This window comes from Lepisma saccharinum, chromosome 15 (assembly GCF_977018435.1).
Source record: "Lepisma saccharinum chromosome 15, izLepSacc3.1, whole genome shotgun sequence".
Lineage (NCBI taxonomy): Eukaryota > Metazoa > Arthropoda > Insecta > Zygentoma > Lepismatidae > Lepisma > Lepisma saccharinum.
Window position 1 is genome coordinate 32,748,229 of NC_139243.1, and position 20,212 is coordinate 32,768,440.

The window sequence follows — 20,212 nt, forward strand, 5'->3', positions numbered from 1 at the left end:
TTATTACGTTTGGTTGGCGTTTGTTGCCAACGGCCCTTCCTTTTGATTTTTAACAGCTAAAAAATACCCGCCTTTCCCTGAACGTTCGAGACACGAAGAAATAACAGAGTGCTACATAGTTTCTATACAGGGAATATATGAACTTAAAAAATGCATAATAAATTTAGTTACACTAATCACTTTACATATTTTTGTACACGTAATTACCTAATTGATTAACATGAATAAAATATTACAATAAAAAAAACCACCGTTGCCCTGACACGGGGGCATGTACAGCGTGTAACAAAAGTCCGGGAACACTTTAAAAAATATATTGTAGCGAAACGAGTAGCATTACAAAGTGACAAAGTACATCATTTCAAAGAGTAAAGTTGTAAGTTTTTTCTCATTGTAGGTGTTACGTCTAGTTCCATATATCGTCGCTAGATGGTGTCATAATCAACATGGCACTTTCTGGAGCTGAGAAGGCTTTCTGCGTGCTAGAATTTGACAAAACAAAAGAGTGCAACGGATGCCCAACGAAAATTTAGGATGAAGTACGGGAAAGCAGCACCAACCAGGAAGGCAATCTACAATTGGCATGTAAAGTTTTTTTGAAACTAGGTGTTTGTGTGTCAAGAAGAGGGTTGGTCGACCAGGTGTGAGTGAAAATGACATTGAACGAGTGAAATAAGCTTTCACAAGGAGTCAGAGAAAATCTATACGCAGAGCTTTACGTGAGTTGGAAATGTCAACAATGACTGTGTGGCGTGTTTTGCGTAAAAAATTAAACATGAAACCTTACAGACTACAATTAGTGCAAAAGTTATATCCTAAAGACAAAGACCTGCTCTAGAAAGCGCCATCTTGATTATGACACCACCTAGCGACTATATATGGAACTACTCGTAACACCTGCAATGAGGAAAAAACTTACAACTTTACTCTTTGAAATGATGTACTTTGTTACTTTGTAATGCTACTCGTTTGGCTAGAATAATTTTTTTAAAGTGTTCCCAGACTTTTGTTATACGCTGTATATTAAAAAGCCGATTTTTCGTATCACAGCCCTGATAATGCAAGTCCTCCCGCCCACACAGTAAGTTATCCAGTTGCAAGGACCACCCGATTTGAAATATCAACGTTGTGACGTATGCTTGCACAGTATGCGCTATCTCCTGTAAACATTCTCGCCACCCGGTAATATTCCAATTTGGACAGAGATCAGAATCAGCGGTTGCCAAAATGAATAAGACCTTGATCCACACCGCAGGCATTTTGTATTACGTGACTCTCCCATTGGCTAATATTCCGTAGATTTACGTAACAGATGATGATGGGTATAAAGTGCGTTTGTCTCGTCAATGGATTTCGTCATATAAAATGGCAGACAGATTTTGTGAATGAATTGTGTCTACTAAACGCTAAATTAGCTATCGTGACGCTAAAAGAAGCCATTCTTGATTGTTGTTCCATATTCTACTGAGGTTATATACAGGGTGAGTCAAAAGTCATGTTACATAGGGATTTATAGTATATCTTCAATGGGTGCACCTTGAACATCAATGCATTTGTGCACGCAACGTTTCCAGTTCTCCAGAACCTTTTGCAGAACGTCCGTCATAATCATGTCTGTACATTGCACAATGCTTTCCTTCAGATGCTGGATGTTCTGAATCTTAACTGAGTAGACGAGCTCCTTTAAATGACACTAGAGGAAAAAATTCATCGGTGACAGGTCTGGAGACCGCGGTGGCGACTCAAGAAAATCACCTCTACCCTTTTGTCAGAATCTTCCTTCACTCACAGTCAGAAACTTCCTATGTAACCTGACTTTTGTCTCACCCTGTTTTTCTATGAACATTTGGATAAAGAATTAAGAAAGGGACTATATTTCGGGAATCTCTGGAGCAATCGAACTAAATCCCTGTGCAAGTAGTGACTCGTCCAATGAACGCGTGAGGGAGGAAGTGACTGCAAGGAGGGGAAAATGTGGCTGCAGCTGTCAGTCGTTAGCAGCAGCGTGTACTTCTTATCAGCCCACTGGTTTCCTCCCCTTGTCTACCGTTATGCGCAGCCTTTCTCCACATATTCCCGGAACTGAGGATAATGAAGTGTAGCGTTGTATGGCCAGGACGCTACGAAGACAATAAGTGTCGCTATGACGAAGAATGGATCGTCTGATATGAACACATAAAGTAAGAAATGAGTTGGAAGGAGAAATGAAAGCTATTAAGGAAATGAAAATAAATTGATTGAGACACTGGCTAAGACACTGGAAAATTCTTGGACCATGATCAAAATTACGTGAGTTGTTGTGAGTTGTGCAGAAAGGTATAAGATTTATTATAATGAGCCATGTGTCTCATATCTATATATAGATAGATTTGGTGCATTGCGGCCTTGGTGGCTCAGTCGGTAACATGTAACTACCATGCTCAAGGTCCCTGGTTCGATCCCCGGCCGGTTCAAATCCGCGAACTTTTCTAACGTTGGAAGCGGCTCCGGCGCCCACCCAGCGTCGAATGACATGGGTACCTGGGGGAAACCTTGGGGCGTAAAGGCGGTCAGGGACGTGATGCTGATCACATCACCCCCACTCATGACCGGATCAAGAAAATGTGGGGCGTTACCCCCACACCCCCTATACGCCTTCATGGCGTGGTGCTAAGCACGGGGGAGCACTTTACCTTTTTGTTGTGCATTGTGTAGTTTGTTGCACCAATGGTCACGAGGAGTATATTCGGTGTCAAGAAATCTCACATCTCGATACATCTCCTCTTCTAATCCTTAGCTCCTTAGCAGTAAGGTGGAGTCTCTATTTTTGAGTGTTAGACATATATTCCTGAGAATACATTATTTCCTCTTCTGTAAATTCGATAAATTGAAGTTACGTTCCTCTGTCAGGGTTGTTAGAGGTCCAGAAATTGTAAATAAATTCAATTCCGGTCCGGGAGAGAAAATCAGCAACCGTGAATGTGTTCTGGACCGTTAAGAACCTATTTATCTGTAAAGAATTTGAATTCGTTTCGTGAATCTTTTCCCCGGATAAATTTTAATACGCTCCAAGTTTAGTATTGAATGAAACCATACGCAACTTGAACTGAATTTAATTTGTGCTTGAAAAAAGTTTCCGGTGCTGTTACGGAACGCAATAGAATCAATTAGAATTCATGGATTCCTGGACCTTAAAAAGCGTGCCCTCTCGTTTTCACGCGACGAAATATAACAAATAACCAGTAAAACCGCTCGAATTCTCGTTCCAATTCGCACAAGAGTTTCCAATTTTTGATTGATTTGCTTTTTTTTATTCATTTTACTTCGATTTTTGTGCTAGTTTTGCGAAGATGGCGATGAGTGATGACATGACACTCACAAACATCCATGCCCAGGCTGGGATTCGTACCTGGGACCCCTGGAATCGTGGCGCGATGTGATAACAGCTCCGCCACGCAGCCTGCTTTCCAATTTTTCTTTTAACGAAACTGAACCTATTGAAGTGGGACACTATAGGTGTTTGCAGTTCTTACGGCGGGCGCTCAATATGCTGGCAAGGGTAGTGGGGAGCGGGGAAGCCACCAATATTGCAGTTGTTGTTTCCCTCTTTGCGATGCTATAAACGCGTTCAGGGGGTTCACCCCTCTTAATTTGCAGTGTTACATCTCTCACGTAATGTTTATGGGGTTCTTCTTTGGTGAATCACATGACCAACAAGATGGAAACAATATTAATGTTTATGCCTCAAGTGTAATTTACAAAGTACGTGTGTATTTCTCTATCCCCTTAATAGAGATATACAGACCAGGTCCTGATGAACGGTAGATGCAATTGGTGCAAAGAATTGCAAATTATAAAATGTAGTCTGTCTCATATACAGCAGTGTTTACGTTTAAACTTTAAACGTTTAAACTTTAAACAACCTGATATTTGTTCTTTCGTTATCTGTGTTGATAATAATAATCTCTTGAATTCTTTTAAAAATGTGAATCCCAATTTCGCCTTTACTGCGATATTAGACCAATGAAATGAAATAAAAAATTGAGCGCCCTCTTGAGGACTCTTTTGGTCCCAGTCCTATGCAAGGTAAGTTTCGCCACACATTCGCTTGTATGGAAGTAAAAGATAAACTATGTCTAATCTATTGTATTTTTTAAGTTCTTAATGTGTGGAAAAAGTACACCCAAGGAAGTACGCTTACTGTGACTATGAAAGTACGCTTTCCTGCGCCGACTGAGATTAGTAACTAAATTTATAAAATATGTTTTAAATACGTTACTTCAGAATGCTTTTATTTCTTGTTACTGCGAACTTTAAATACACTACTTCAGTGCAAATACAGTTTTGTTTCTGAGTACTCTAAGTGCATTATTTTAGTGAATGTTATCGTGTGTTTGTGTTTTTTTAAATATGTTACTTCGGTGTAAATGCTTTTCCATGGTACTGTGAGACACGCTGTAAATCGAAATTTGGCCTTCAAATTTGCCAGGAAGTTCAAAAATTAATGCAAAGGACACTTAATATAACAATATCATTATACATGAGGTATTTATTCCATTGTCACGAGTGGCACACGCTAACTACATTTTTTATATTAAAGTAACTATTCTGCTAATAGTTAAGCAACCGTTTTCTTGCAGTTTCTGTGCAGTGAAATATGAAACTTAGCACTGTTGATTAAACATATACAGTAAAACCTCGTTAATGCGGACTAATGGGTAGGATAAGTTGACCGGCTTAACGAAAGTTCGGATTAACTGAAATAACCTAAAAGAACAGTAGAAAGTGCATTAAAATTCAGTTTATAGCAACAAAACACGTTTATTATGGTGTATTTAAAGGGCATAGGTCTAAATACACTATACAGTACAGTACAAAGTCTGCGGGAAACAGAATTTCATCGGTGGTTGACTGCCTTTTCTGTGGGAAGTTCTCTTGTTGACTTCTAGCCACATTTCAAACCTTGTATTCTGTTTTTTTGGCCTGTCCGGCTTATCGGTGTCCGTATTAACGATGTTTTACTGCACTCAAGAAGTGAGGCGAACTATACTCTCTCCAGGAAATTCGTGCAGCGAGGAAATGAAAGCAAGCGTTTGTGCAAGTAGTGAATCGAGAGAGCTCGACCAATGAAAAAGTACGAGGCAGTGGCGGCGGTTGGGTTCCAAAACTGGGGGCAAGGACCGTTTACTTCCTCTTGCTAAATAAGGTTTAGCATAGTGCGGGGGCAAAAGTGACAAAAATTGGGGGTCCATTGCCCCCAAGCTCCCTCCTAATCGCTTCGACTGGTACGAGGGAACTTGCAAAGTGACTGCAGCTCCCAGCTGCTCCGCCCACCTCCTTTATATTCTTATGCGCGACCTAGCTCCAGAGAATCCCTGGACAGAGTATAGACGGGAATATTACAACACTCCTACCCAGGCACTGTATTTAACGTAACGTAGTTTTAATCTATCATGTTTAATGTATCGTCACGGTTTCTCATGTTATATATTTCGTGCAAGAACCACAAAAACAGACTCATATTGAAAAACAACGCAGATGCTTTCTAAGATATAAAACTGTACTTTAGCACGCCATTTTTAGCGCGTCTTTTGCCTTCTGTTCCCTGGCCTTGAGTTGAATTGCCTCTGCACGCACGCACCCCTTGCAAAAGTTCATTCTGTAAACACTTCTGTTGCACGTGATCTCTTCGAGACCCGTGGAAACAGTCGCCCACGCTGGCCAGCTCCTCGGAAGCGAGTGGCTCGTCAGTCATCGCCTCCATTACCGGTTAGCGCAATGACGGAAGAACGCGATTGCTAGTCAACATGGCCGCACACAGTTTTACGTCAATTCGTGAGGCGGACCTGGGAACCATGCAAACAATTTATTCCACATATTCATGTTAAAGTACATACACAAAACCTGACCCTGTGTGCGAGTGGTTAGCACCTCGCGCTCCGACGCCAAGGGTCCCGGGCTCGAATCCCGCTCGGGCTTGGTTGTTTGTGAATGTCCATTCATCAATTTCATCACTCATCCCCATCTTCGCAAATTAGCCAAGAGGCACAAAACGCCAAATATAAATAAACTAAATCAATCAATCAATCAACAGGGTTAAAGGTCTAGAAATTCAATTCCGGTCCAGGAGAAAAGATCAGCGAGCGGAAATGAGTTCTGCACCGTAAAAATTTTTGTATCTGTAAAGTATTTAAATTCGGTCCAGGAACCTTTCTTCTTTTCGTATAAATTTAAATACTGTCCAGGAACATTTTTTTCCGGATCAATTTAAATACGGTCCAGGGACCTTTTTCCAAAATCAATTTGAATACGGTCCAAGTTCCCTACTGTAATGAAACAATACCCAACTTGGACATAATTTAAATTTGCGAGGAAAAACCTTCCGGAAGATAATGCAAGTATCATAACAGTGAACATTATCAGGTAATGTTCGCTGTTTTGGTATTTGGCTTTAGGAAGATAATGCAAGTATCATAGCAGTGAACATTATCAGGTAATGTTCGCCGTTTTGGTATTTGCCTTTAGGAAGATAATGCAAGTATCATAGCAGTGAACATTATCAGGTAATGTTCGCCGTTTTGGTATTTGGCTTTAGGAAGATAATGCAAGTATCATAGCAGTGAACATTATCAGGTAATGTTCACTGTTTTGGTATTTGCCTTTAGGAAGATAATGCAAGTATCATAGCAGTGAACATTATCAGGTAATGTTCGCTGTTTTGGTATTTGCCTTTAGGAAGATAATGCAAGTATCATAGCAGTGAACATTATCAGGTAATGTTCACTGTTTTGGTATTTGCCTTTAGGAAGATAATGCAAGTATCATAACAGGGACCATTATCAGGTAATGTTCGCTGTTTTGGTATTTGCCTTTAGGAAGATAATGCAAGTATCATAACAGGGACCATTATCAGGTAATGTTCGCTGTTTTGGTATTTGGCTTTAGGAAGATAATGCAAGTATCATAGCAGTGAACATTATCAGGTAATGTTCGCTGTTTTGGTATTTGCCTTTAGGAAGATAATGCAAGTATCATAGCAGTGAACATTATCAGGTAATGTTCGCCGTTTTGGTATTTGGCTTTAGGAAGATAATGCAAGTATCATAGCAGTGAACATTATCAGGTAATGTTCACTGTTTTGGTATTTGCCTTTAGGAAGATAATGCAAGTATCATAGCAGTGAACATTATCAGGTAATGTTCGCTGTTTTGGTATTTGCCTTTAGGAAGATAATGCAAGTATCATAGCAGTGAACATTATCAGGTAATGTTCACTGTTTTGGTATTTGCCTTTAGGAAGATAATGCAAGTATCATAGCAGTGAACATTATCAGGTAATGTTCGCTGTTTTGGTATTTGCCTTTAGGAAGATAATGCAAGTATCATAACAGGGACCATTATCAGGTAATGTTCGCTGTTTTGGTATTTGGCTTTAGGAAGATAATGCAAGTATCATAGCAGTGAACATTATCAGGTAATGTTCGCTGTTTTGGTATTTGCCTTTAGGAAGATAATGCAAGTATCATAACAGGTACCATTATCAGGTAATGTTCGCTGTTTTGGTATTTGGCTTTAGGAAGATAATGCAAGTATCATAACAGGGACCATTATCAGGTAATGTTCGCTGTTTTGGTATTTGGCTTTAGGAAGATAATGCAAGTATCATAGCAGTGAACATTATCAGGTAATGTTCGCTGTTTTGGTATTTGCCTTTAGGAAGATAATGCAAGTATCATAACAGTGAACATTATCAGGTAATGTTCGCTGTTTTGGTATTTGCCTTTAGGAAGATAATGCAAGTATCATAGCAGTGAACATTATCAGGTAATGTTCGCTGTTTTGGTATTTGGCTTTAGGAATATAATGCAAGTATCATAGCAGTGAACATTATCAGGTAATGTTCGCTGTTTTGGTATTTGCCTTTAGGAAGATAATGCAAGTATCATAACAGGTACCATTATCAGGTAATGTTCGCTGTTTTGGTATTTGCCTTTAGGAAGATAATGCAAGTATCATAGCAGTGAACATTATCAGGTAATGTTCGCTGTTTTGGTATTTGCCTTTAGGAAGATAATGCAAGTATCATAACAGTGAATATTATCAGGTAATGTTCGCTGTTTTGGTATTTGGCTTTAGGAAGATAATGCAAGTATCATAGCAGTGAACATTATCAGGTAATGTTCGCTGTTTTGGTATTTGCCTTTAGGAAGATAATGCAAGTATCATAACAGGGAACATTATCAGGTAATGTTCGCTGTTTTGGTATTTGCCTTTAGGAAGATAATGCAAGTATCATAGCAGTGAACATTATCAGGTAATGTTCGCTGTTTTGGTATTTGCCTTTAGGAAGATAATGCAAGTATCATAACAGTGAACATTATCAGGTAATGTTCGCTGTTTTGGTATTTGCCTTTAGGAAGATAATGCAAGTATCATAGCAGTGAACATTATCAGGTAATGTTCGCTGTTTTGGTATTTGCCTTTAGGAAGATAATGCAAGTATCATAACAGTGAACATTATCAGGTAATGTTCGCTGTTTTGGTATTTGCCTTTAGGAAGATAATGCAAGTATCATAGCAGTGAACATTATCAGGTAATGTTCGCTGTTTTGGTATTTGCCTTTAGGAAGATATGCAAGTATCATAACTTTGAACATTATGAGGTAATGTTCGCTGTTTTGGTATTTGCCTTTAGGAAGATAATGCAAGTATCATAACAGTGAACATTATCACTTCTTTGGCGCAGTGGTTATCACAGTATACTACAACTCCAGAGTCCTGGGTTCACATCCCAGCCTGGGTGTTATTTGTGAGTGGCCCTTCATCAATTTCATTATATCATCACTCATCCTCATCTACGCAATTAGCCAAAAGCGGCAAAGAAGCTAACACAATACCAGGCAGGTAGCCAGGAGGAGGGCTAAGGGGACTGCCCCCGAAATCCTACAAATATCTAATTTAAGTAGTGTATAGTGGTAATTAATTTTACTTCCTTAGCAGGATTAAACATTAGATCGATGAAAGTTTAGTGAATGATAGAGGAACCAGATTATATTTTATATTCTACCAAAAAAATCCAAAGAATAAATGGATCCACAGCTCTCAAAATGTATAGTTTTCTTTGTGAGAGGTCACACAATATAAACTCTATGAGTAAAGTTTGCCCCTAACTTTTAAATCCTTTTTTTGGACGGAATGTGTAAAAGTTAATAACAAAATACAATAACTATGAATTTCAGTACACTAACTGGACAAAATGTAAGAAAAATAATGGACAACAATTGTGTTGGAAATTGACTCATACCGTGGATCGAGTAGCAACGTCTCTCCATTTATGTAATAATAATAATAATAGTAATAACAATAAATTTGGATTAATATTGATTTATTTTTAATAACTTGTAATAGTTATTATTGTAAAATGACAATTATAACCGTGGTAGTAATTTTTATTGTCATAATTATTTCTACTAAAGTTTTTTATCAGTGGCCTGCCCCCCTACAAATATTCCTGGCGACGCCTTTGCTGATAAGGGATGAACCCCCCCCCCCATAAATAAAATCCTGGCTACGGTTCTGCACAATACTAATACCAGAGTGTAGGACTTACAAAGATAGTCTGCTGTAACGGAACTCCAAGGGATCAAAAACTAAATATGCTGACCAAGGCAGAAATTTATTTTATTTTAAAACATAAACTAAATGTAACGTTTCAACCATCTAGCAAGGCCTTCTTCAGACTCTGTACCAAGTACAAATGTAACAAGGTACAAAACTGGACTATATATATATATATATATATATATATATATATATATATATATATATATATATATATATATATATACACACACACACACACACACACACACACACACCAGCAGGTGGCCTTCTCCTGTCAACTGTTTTTTCACCTGACAGGCGATTTAGATAAACATTTTCTTACATCTGGAACGTGGTTGGACTCTTTATCTGACGCTCCTTTTCCTTATCCTTCCTTTCTTCATTCCTCTTCCTTCCTTTCTCCTCCTTCGCTCTTGTCCTTTCCACTCTTTCTAACACCTTCTTCCATCCTTTGTTTATCTTCAGTCACCCATTCCAGTTCACTCCGTCTTCTTCCCCTTTCTTCTCTATTTCCTTGGCCTCCTTTGGTGTTAGGTTAGGTAAGGTAAGGTTAGGTTAGAAAGAAAGAATTTAAGTGTAACTATAAAATTAGCATATAGTGATAAGACCATTACGCAAATATGTATTCATGTTGAAAAGGAAACAGTTGACAACGTGGCAACATCGCCATGGATTTTGTACACTCGTGGTATACATTTTGTTCGTGCGCTCCCGGCATACGGCCATTCAAATACACTACTTCCCATGAATGTTTTAATTAATTTGTCTCTATCTTTTTATTAATTCCCTACTTCGCTGCAAATGTTTTCACTTGTAGTAGGTGCCTATTTTAAATACTTCAGTGTAAATCGAGGTGAAATCACAATTTAAATCAGGTGATTTTTTTAAAAAAAAGATCACTGATTTAAATCACTTTAAATAAATAATTTATGGGAATCAATTTTGATAGGAACGAAAAAGGTAACAATACATCAGTGGCGCAACCACAGGGGAGCAGGGGGGCATTGCCCCCAAGCTTGTACGGAAATGACTTCTAGGGGCAAGGAGGGGGCAAACTTTGACGGCCCCAGTGTACCTGCAGGGGACAATTACCGTCCACAACTTCATATTTTATGCAAATAAAAATACTTTTCGTAAAATTTTCGCTTGCAATACCTACTTTTCTTAGTCTTATCGAGTTCAGAACTGTACCTAGGGGGCGGCGGAAGTCGGCCCTGGGCGCCGAACGATCTAAATGAAAATAATTTGTAAAATTGATTCATTGATTTGTAGTTTTAAGTCCATTTATGCACAGAAAGGCTAATCGGGACTGGACCTACAGTTTAGAATGGGATCCGAACCACTGTGCCATGTGCCTCTACTGAGTATCGAACCCGGGACCCCTTGATCACAAGGCGACGATTACACCATCGGGGAGGCACAAAAGTTGTAACAGAGAGAATGCATTGGCGTCCTGTGAAATTATTTGCACCCTATTAAATCAATATTGATTTCAGCCAGCAAAAGAATTGAATCCAAAAATTTTCTTGCTCGCTTCGCTAGCATTATTTCATTACCGCCTTCTCTGTAATGGATTGTAAATTACCAGACAGAGAAGTAAGCCTTGTGTTTACAACTGCTTTAGCACCAACTTCTACAAGGTAATAACATCTTCGATACCACCACCACCACTACTACTACTACTATTGATAATAATAATAATAATGTTAGTCACGGGTTCGAATCCCGGCTTTGGCGTAGATGTTTGTGAGTGTCCATTCATCAATTTCATCATGTGATCACTGATCCCTATCTTCGCAAATTAGCCAAAAGTGGCACAATAAGCGAAGTAAAATAAAGCAAATCAATAATAATAACAATAATAATAATATAATGTTATAACAACATCATTATTATTAACATTATTACTATTAGCATTATTATTATTAAATTATTAATATTATTGGTACGTTTATCCTGGTACTTGCCCCCCAAACAAAAATTCGTGGTTGCGCCTCTGCAATACATAATATATTTACTGATGGGGTGAAGTTCAGATGAAAGGAAATGTAATACATAAGCTGTAAACAATTAAATTCCTCTTGATTTAAAATTCGATAATTTTTATGGGCAAAAATAGCAAACATTTTGTGTAGAATAATATACAAAATACTAATCATGTTAAACCATAAATATTATCATTAAAGCTGATATTAAGCAAACTATTATTAAAAAAATGCCAAAATTCACCTACAAGGACTAAAAAATATTTTAAGTTACAAGTATATACTACATCTAGAATGTTTTATTTTCACTGGAACAAAACTTACTGAAATTATTATTGTTTCATTAACATACTCAACAAACATTTCCATAGTAAGTTCACACATATACAGGAACAGAAACAGAAAAATGAATCTTTTATTTGCTTTAATCAAATTGTGCAAATTTTACTAGGTCGTTTACCAGAAACATACTTTTTTAAATTTAAAAATTATCATACAGGGTGGGAAATAACCTTTTGCTAGGGGTCCACAGTAAAAAGTAACAACAATTAAGAAATGATGGTAATACCAAATGTTTACTACGACAATTGTGGTTACAAAAACAAAATTAAATGTTAATATGTCCGCCGTTTGCTTCTCTCACAGCACGAAGACGATCAGGGTAGGAGCTCAGAAGATTCGCTAACAAGTCAGTATACCATTCCATGTCACGGAGGACTTGTTCGAGATGTGCAAGGAGTGTTGGCCGGGAATAGCGGTCCGGTCCGCGTTCCACTATCATCAAGGACTCAACTGCGTCCTTCAGAATAGCCCCAAAGTGCTCCGCTGCATTCAGGTCCGGTGATGCACCCGGCCATTCAGAACTGCTGAAGAAGTCAATGCCACTTCGCCGAAGAAGGTCTTGGTTTTAGCATTTGCCTTGAAGCAAGGTGCTTTGTCGTGAACTAACTTTTAATTTTGTTTTTGTAACCACAATTGTCGTAGTAAACATTTGGTATTACCATAATTTCTTAATTGTTGTTACTTTTTCCTGCAGACCCCTAGCAAAACGTTATTTCCCACCCTGTATTTATCCACCCTGGTGTAAATGTTTTTAACTTCTTTCTGGGTGCTTTAATAGTGAATCTAATGTAGCTGTTCATTCGTCCAGTCTTCTCGTTTAATATCTAAGAAACTAAAAGTTAAAATATACAAAACAGTAATCTTGCCTGTAGTATTATATGGGTTTGAAACTTGGTCCCTTGCATTGAAAGAGGTACATAAATTGAGTGTTTCAAAATAAGATCCTTAGGAAAATATTTGGACCTAAAAGGGATGAGGAGACAGGTGAGTGGAGAAGGTTACATAATTTAGAACTACATAATTTGTATTCATGTCGAGATATTATTAGAATAATTAAATCATGAAAACTTAGGTGGGCAGGCCATGTGGCACGAACGGGAGAGGAAAGAAGAGTTTATAGAATTCTTGTTGGGAAACCTGATGGTAAGAGACCTGTAGGAAGACCAAGACGAAGATAGAGGGATAACGTTGAGATGGACCTAAAGGAAATCGGTATGGATGGAAAAGAGTATATAGATCTTGCTCAGGATAGGGACAGATGGAAGGCCTATGTTGCTGCAGCCATGAAGCTTCGGGTTTAAGAAGGCTAGAGAGTTAGTTTTAGCTCATTCGTCCAGGCGAGTGTCAGTTACCCCCGTAGTGCTCTAAAACGGTCAACATATGAGTAGTTTTCCTTTAAGAGAAAAAAGAAACACGTCGTAAAGATAAACGGTTCGCATTGCTCACCCATGCAGCATGACGCAAGAAATGCGTTATTCTTTTTGATTTGTCTCCCTTGACCTTACGTTTCGCAGCGTCGCGTTTACATTACAAAAAACAAGGAGAGGGGCTGAACGAGACGACAAGCGAGACTAGGTGGCAAACAAGCGAAAGATAACGACAAGGCAGGGTTGCCAACTCAGCGAAAGATAACAAGGCAGGGTTGCCAACTCAGCGAAACAAACACAAAAATATTTTAGTTGGAACTGCCACAAGATAGTTTGTCTAAATTCTTGCAGGTTGAGTTTCAAACAGTCGCGAAGCAACTGGCTGTCGTGCAATTAGTTAGAATTTGATTAGAAACGGGCAACAACAATGCCAGGCAAATCGTAAAAGAGTGATGATTGCATTATGCCTTAAGGGAGGTAGAGGCTGTTTGTTGTTAGAGCTGAATTGATAATTCGTTGAGGTAGTACAAAAATACGATAAGCAATATAAAACTAAATACACAAGTAGCGATAAAGATGCATTTCATACGTTTCAATGCTTATACTACTGGTGCATTCCAGCGTTACATTTGTGTGACATTTTGCACACAAAATTTAAGGTTCTAGGCAAGAGATTGGATTACAGTATTCATAATGAACTGATTTCATAGAATTATGAAGTACTTCAGCTCACTAAAACTAAGATTAAAATTGGTATAATACTATAATCCTTTTCCTATAAAAGGAATTGCAACCGTTTTCTTTCAAGCTGTCCGTTATTAAGAAGTTTTATTTGCGTTTGGGAAGTAGTTTTCAGTGTCCGCGTCCGTTATTAAGAATGTCCGTTATTGAGAAGTAATATTGCCATTAAACCCCGTGTATATCTGCCGGGTAATTTAGAGGTATCCGCTATTCAGAGGTGTCCGTTAGAAGTTTTACTGTATACTCTTCTTCTATCCTTTACTGTCTATCCTTCTTCACCCAGTTATTCGCCTTATTCCTAGTATTCTATTCCTATCCTTCCTAGTGTATTCCTATCTTTATCACATAGTATGATTCTTTATATGCAGTTTGTGAATTCGTTAAACTTGTAACAATATGTAAAACATAGAGCCAACTACGAAATAAACGACATAGAATGGAACTATTTAATATCTCATTTATTTACACTTAGATTATTTGTAGTGTTCCCTTGCACATACGTTTCTCACGTATACCTATTCGTCATATGTATTATCCGTCTAATAATAGTTATTATATTTCACATATTCATTAACGGTATATAATACCGGTGTTAATTATCTTAAACATATTGAATTTCATATGTATAGGCCTATTTGTGGGAGGCATACTTTCAATTCATATGGGACAAATATTGTATATTTGTGTAATGTTTTAAGTATACTTAATTACTTGCGTCGTGAATTTAACAATTCTGCCTCTTTTTTACAGTCTCTGTGGTTATTAATAACGTCCATCGGCTCTAATACATTCTGTCTAAGTATATCCCGACATCTCTCGTTCTTTTCCATAGAACTCTTGGATTCGGGTTTAATTATTTTCTTGTCTTTCTTTCTTTGTATTGACTCACGTACCTCTCATGACATTTAGATTTTTTAACTGCCACCATCGCATGCTGAACACTATGGAACTATAAAATGCAACATTAGGTGCGAAATATTACATTCATTAATATTCCATGCAATATTATTCTTGCAACCACCCCTGAAACATTGCCTTTTATTTTTTTTTCAGACTGCCTACCAGATGTAATCGTCCACCAGCAGATGATATTTCGGCCATCATTTTCCATAAGGTAATGTATTGTTTCTTGATTTCTTCTCTTCAACACTTCTTTTCATACTTTCCATCTTCGTCGTGTACTTTGCCTTCTTCATATTCTATCATTTTCCTTATTACTATTTCTCCTATACTTCCTCTCGATCCACATCTCTGGATTCACCAAAACCTCTATTTCTATTCTTCTCTTCCTTTCCTTCTCCCTTCTGTTCTTGTCCTTCTTCTTACTTCACTTATTGTACTTATCATTCTTCCTTCTTTTCTCTTCATCCACATATTTTGGTACACTATTCTGATATAGTCTTCCCTTCATTTTCATCCTGTTGTTTGCCTTCTTCCTACTTCACCCTTTCCCTTCTCCTCATTTTCATCCTTATCTTTTGAATCATAATGCAGTATTCTGTTTTCTTTGTTCCCTTTTTCATCCACTTCTTTGGCTTTTTGCTACTTCACCGTTTCACTCTTTCCTGCACCACGCCCGACCCTGTGGCCGAGTGGTTAGCACATCGCACTGCGACGCCAAGGGTCCCGGGTTCGAATCCCGGTCGGGCTTGGTTGTTTGTGACTGTCCATTCATCAATTTCATCATTTCAACACTCATCCCCATCTTCGCAAATTAGCCAAGAGGCACAAAACGCGAAGTAAAATAAACTAAATCAATCAATCAATTTCCTGCACCACACTTTCAACCACCTATAAGATACTCCTTACATTATCCACATCTTTTCATTTACCGTATACTCTTCTTCGGTCCTTCTCTTCCTTAACCCTCCTCAGCCTCTTCATATATATCACCTTCTTTATCATCTCCATCTCTTTCTACTGTTATATATTTTTTTATGTATCTGCAGAGAACCACATTCTCTCTAAGATATAACATAATATCTACACCAGCCGTCTCCATGGTGTAGTCCAGCACACTTCAAACCCAAGTATTCTTTAAGTATCCGTGTTTCTTATGCTGGTTACCAGTGGCGTAGCATGGACATTTCGGGTGGGAACGCCAAGTCCGAAGGAAGGGTCGGCCCTTTCTTGCTTAATAATTTACTTATGGTATTAGTCGCCACAGGTATTGTTTATTTGCCTGAAGTCAGCTGGGTTTTCAATAAAACATCATCCATGCATGTTTTAGCTAGACAATTAGATGCCTCACTATGCCACAAATGTTTTGAACTCTGGTGTTCTATACCTTTTTTTATATCTTTCTGCATGACGCAAGTCATTAAAAACCTACCTGAATCACATGCGCCTCTGCACAACAGTAGACGTCATTGTTGTGGGCGATCCAACTACTGATTGATTTGGTTTATTTTACTTCGCTTTTCTACCACTTTTGGTTAATTGCGAATATGAATATGAGTGATGATATTGATGAAGGGACACTGACAAAGAACACCCGTGCTCACGCCGGGATTCGAACCAGGGACCTCTGTCGTCTTGGCGCACTGTGAAAAGCAGAGTGGATGATCAAAATATCGTACACTCTACTGACGTAACAGTGCCGATTAGTAATTCAGACCACTGTTTATTACATCTTGAGAATGCTGATAAACATTTTAAAATAATTTTCTCCAGAGACCATTCGATGTTAAGAGTTTTCAAATGAATGCTAAACATTTCCATTCACACAATGTTAAGTAGTTAGATAATAACGAAAAAATACAATAAGAAAATAATAGTTTTGCGGGTTAAGTGGTAGAGCAGCCACAGGCTGAATTTCTATCACGAGGACTTCACCAACTTATTTGACAAAAACTGTGTTGATCTTTTAGTTTCTAATACACATCGCTGTTCGTGCGATAAATTATACAATGCAGTGGCCATTAAGAAGCAGTATATTTGAGATTGGTAAAGTTACGTCAGTCAATATTGCGTATTGTAGCATCACATAGCACGGGTTGCATGAGCGCGAAGAGCGAAGAACCGGGTAGGAATTCTGCCGCTGTGGTCTGCTTCAGAAGGCAGGAAGGATCACATGAACCAATCACGGTAGACCTCTCGTACGCCGGCGTAAGAGAGCCTATTTACGCGCGTGCTGTAGAAATGGAAGCTTTCCCTCCATAAAGGCAGCAAGGAATATAGGAGTCCTGTACGCCGAACCTGCTCGGCGTCCGGCCGGGAAAGGCATTGAAAAAAGATGCTAGAACGAGTGTTGAGAGTGGAGCGTTGCAAGCGGATCGCGAAAAATAGCCATTATAATGCCATGAAGGTCAAACATATATGAAATTAGTCACGTTTTACTTTATAATCACAGCATTTAAGCATTTTTGAAATTTTAAATCTGGGAACGCCGGGCGTACGGGCGTACTATAACGCTACGCCACTGCTGGTTACATTAGATCATTGTGTCCCGTGGTCAGGATTTGTGCTTGGGCTACTGAACGCGCTCTGGTTCCAGTCTTCTGCGCGAAGCGTAACAACTTTTTTTCCGAGATTTTGGCCTGTGTATAGGACCGGTTGCCACCCATCATCGTGAGGAAATTGGGGAGCTACGAATGAGTAGCGTAACCTGGTCATGGAAACCTACAACGACTGGGGGTTCGTCCTGCTGACCACACATCACCCCGCAACTGGTTGAATTATCTCCCACCTCTGCTGAGGTATGAGGGAGTGTGGTCGGTAGTAGGTAGATGCGCCTTTCCTTCTTAATGGAGGAAGGAAGAAAAAGAGTAAAGACAAGCCCTGGTAATCGGCTGTTGCGGCACGAAAAAAACAACAAAAAAACATTGCATTTTTGTATTGTCTGTTCCTCCCTGAGAGAAGGAAATGGAGCGTAAAATAAATGTGTATAAGACCATGCCCTGTGGAACGGCGCTTCATTCAATATGTTCTCTACCTTATAGCTGTGGCGTAGCAATTACCTGTATTTCAACACTTCTTTCTTACGTTTGGCAGTGTTCTAGTGTTTCCAATAGTGACCACACTGTGGCGCTTATAAATGACCCGAAAAGAATGTAGCCGGAATGGCACACAATGTCCCCAAAACACCCCTTCCCTCTCCAAATGCGTTTTGCTTATAAAAGAAGCATTCATCTGAACGAAAGAGACATCAGAGGTGAGAGGCGAGTTATCGATGAAGCTTCGATTGTTGTTGCCACTCCAGCAGCGATTCGATTATACCACACTCAAGAAGTGCCTCAGACACCGCCTGGTTAAACCCGACCCTGCACCGAGTGACGTCACGAGAACTAAACGTCAACAACACCAAAACCTGATGTGCCTAACCTAATCACATAAGCTTATAGGAACGCGATAATGAGCAGAATTAATCAAGAAGATATTACGCATGGCTCAGGTTAGCTTTTGATATCCTTAGAGTTCCAATTCCGGGACGTCGTAGGTTAAAGTTCAGGATTTAAACGAGATCTTCATAATTACTTGTGCGTAATGGTAGATAGACAGTGTAAGAGCTACTATCAAAATAGGCAAACAAAAAGCACCGAAAAATACAAAATAGGCACTGAAATTGATAAACATCCACAATTTTTTGTCATTTTCCCAGACTAGTTACTCAAAAATCATTTATGTTCAAAATAGTTACTTATGATTAATAAAGGCAAAACCAGCCACTCCAAAATTCATGTATTTCTCAAAAATCCAATATGCTGACGAAGGCAGAATTTATATTATTTTAAAAACATAAACTAAACGTAATGTTTCAACCTTCTACCAAGGTCTTCTTCAGACTCTGTACCAAGTACAAATGAAATAAGGTACAAAACAGGAAGATATATATATACACAAAAATCACTCCCATCCAGACACAAGAATATTAACTAACTAACTCTCTAGCCTTCTTAAACCCGAATGTTCATGGCTGCAGCAACACAGGCCTTCCATCTGTCCCTATCTTGAGCAAGATCTATATACTCTTTTCCATCCCAACCGATTTCCTTTAGGTCCATCTCAACGTTGTCCCTCCATCTTCGTCTTGGCTACAAGAATATTAGAAAGTTGTTTATTTGGAACATTCCTTTCCAGGTGTTCCAGCAGGTTGCCTTCTCGTATCAACTGTTGTTTCACCTGAAAACATTTCCTTCCATCTGGAACGTGGTTGGACTCCTTATTTCACGCTCTTTTGCTTATTCTTTCTTCATTCCTCTTCCTTCTTTTCTCCTCCGTCGCTCTTGTCCTTTCCACTCTTTCTAACAACTTCTTCCATTCTTTGTTTAACTTTAGTCTCCCATTCCAGTTCATTGTCATCTTCCCCTTTGTACTCTTATTTCCTTGGCCTCCTTCCATTTCCTCACTTCTACTATCTTCTCCCTTCCTATCTGCTTAGCCTCATCCCACTCTATGTCATGTCCTGTTTCTCTCGTGTGCTTAAATGTATTTCTCTTATAAATGGTGTGAAACAGTTGTCTAAACGTAAGAACCTATATTTTCTAACCAAAGAACTAAAAAGGAATTTAGAGCATATCCTCACCCTACGTATAACACATATTATAGCTTAAAGTTGTGAAACATATCTACGGGTTCAGCCCATCCAATGTTTCTCAACAGTTGGCACCACTGTTAACAATTACCAAGTTAAACCACTGATCAGAAACTAAACAAACCTAGAGACAATGTCTACATGACAGAACACTGGAATGTAAAGACTTTTCTTTTTAAATGATGCAGTTGCAATAGGAGGTTTTCGGTTACGTTGCTTCCACTATTTTGTCCGAACGAATCAAATTATCGAAGTTCAGCTGTCTTTTTGGCTTGTTTCCAGCCAGACTTGGCACCGTGCCTGCCTTTGATACTGTGGAGCTGACTTCGGTAATAAAAAGATTCTTACACGTATTCGCTGGAACCCCTCAGAGTCATCGCAATTGGACTGCGGTTCTTTTAAAAAAAAAAGTAGAAGAAAACGAAAACATGAAGATCGAGAAAAGGTTATCGGGTAACTTCAAGATGGCGGTCACGGATGAAAAGGATCTCTTGTTTTGTGTGCTAACTGCAGCCGTCGTTTTCGTACCTAGAGTTCTTGGGTTAGTTTTTGTCTTATTTCGCATCGCTTTCCCGCCTCCTTAGCATAATCACGACGATGTGAATAAATTATCATTCCATGAAACGTTCGCAATGAAACAAT

The 20,212-nt window shown here is 38.7% G+C and overlaps 1 protein-coding gene across 3 annotated transcripts in view; it reads left to right on the forward strand.

Moving 5' to 3' along the window:
* The window catches only part of LOC145999664 (vitamin D3 receptor B-like), a 153,532-nt gene that overhangs the window by 49,634 nt on the left and 83,686 nt on the right, over positions 1-20,212 (forward strand). For 2 of the 3 annotated variants that reach the window (XM_083136794.1, XM_083136796.1), the window contains exon 2: positions 15,091-15,151. The exons of the other annotated variant lie outside the window; for it this stretch is intronic. The gene's annotated coding sequence lies outside the window, so the exon portion shown is untranslated. The remainder of the gene's footprint in view (positions 1-15,090; positions 15,152-20,212) is intronic. 3 annotated transcript variants of the gene reach the window in all.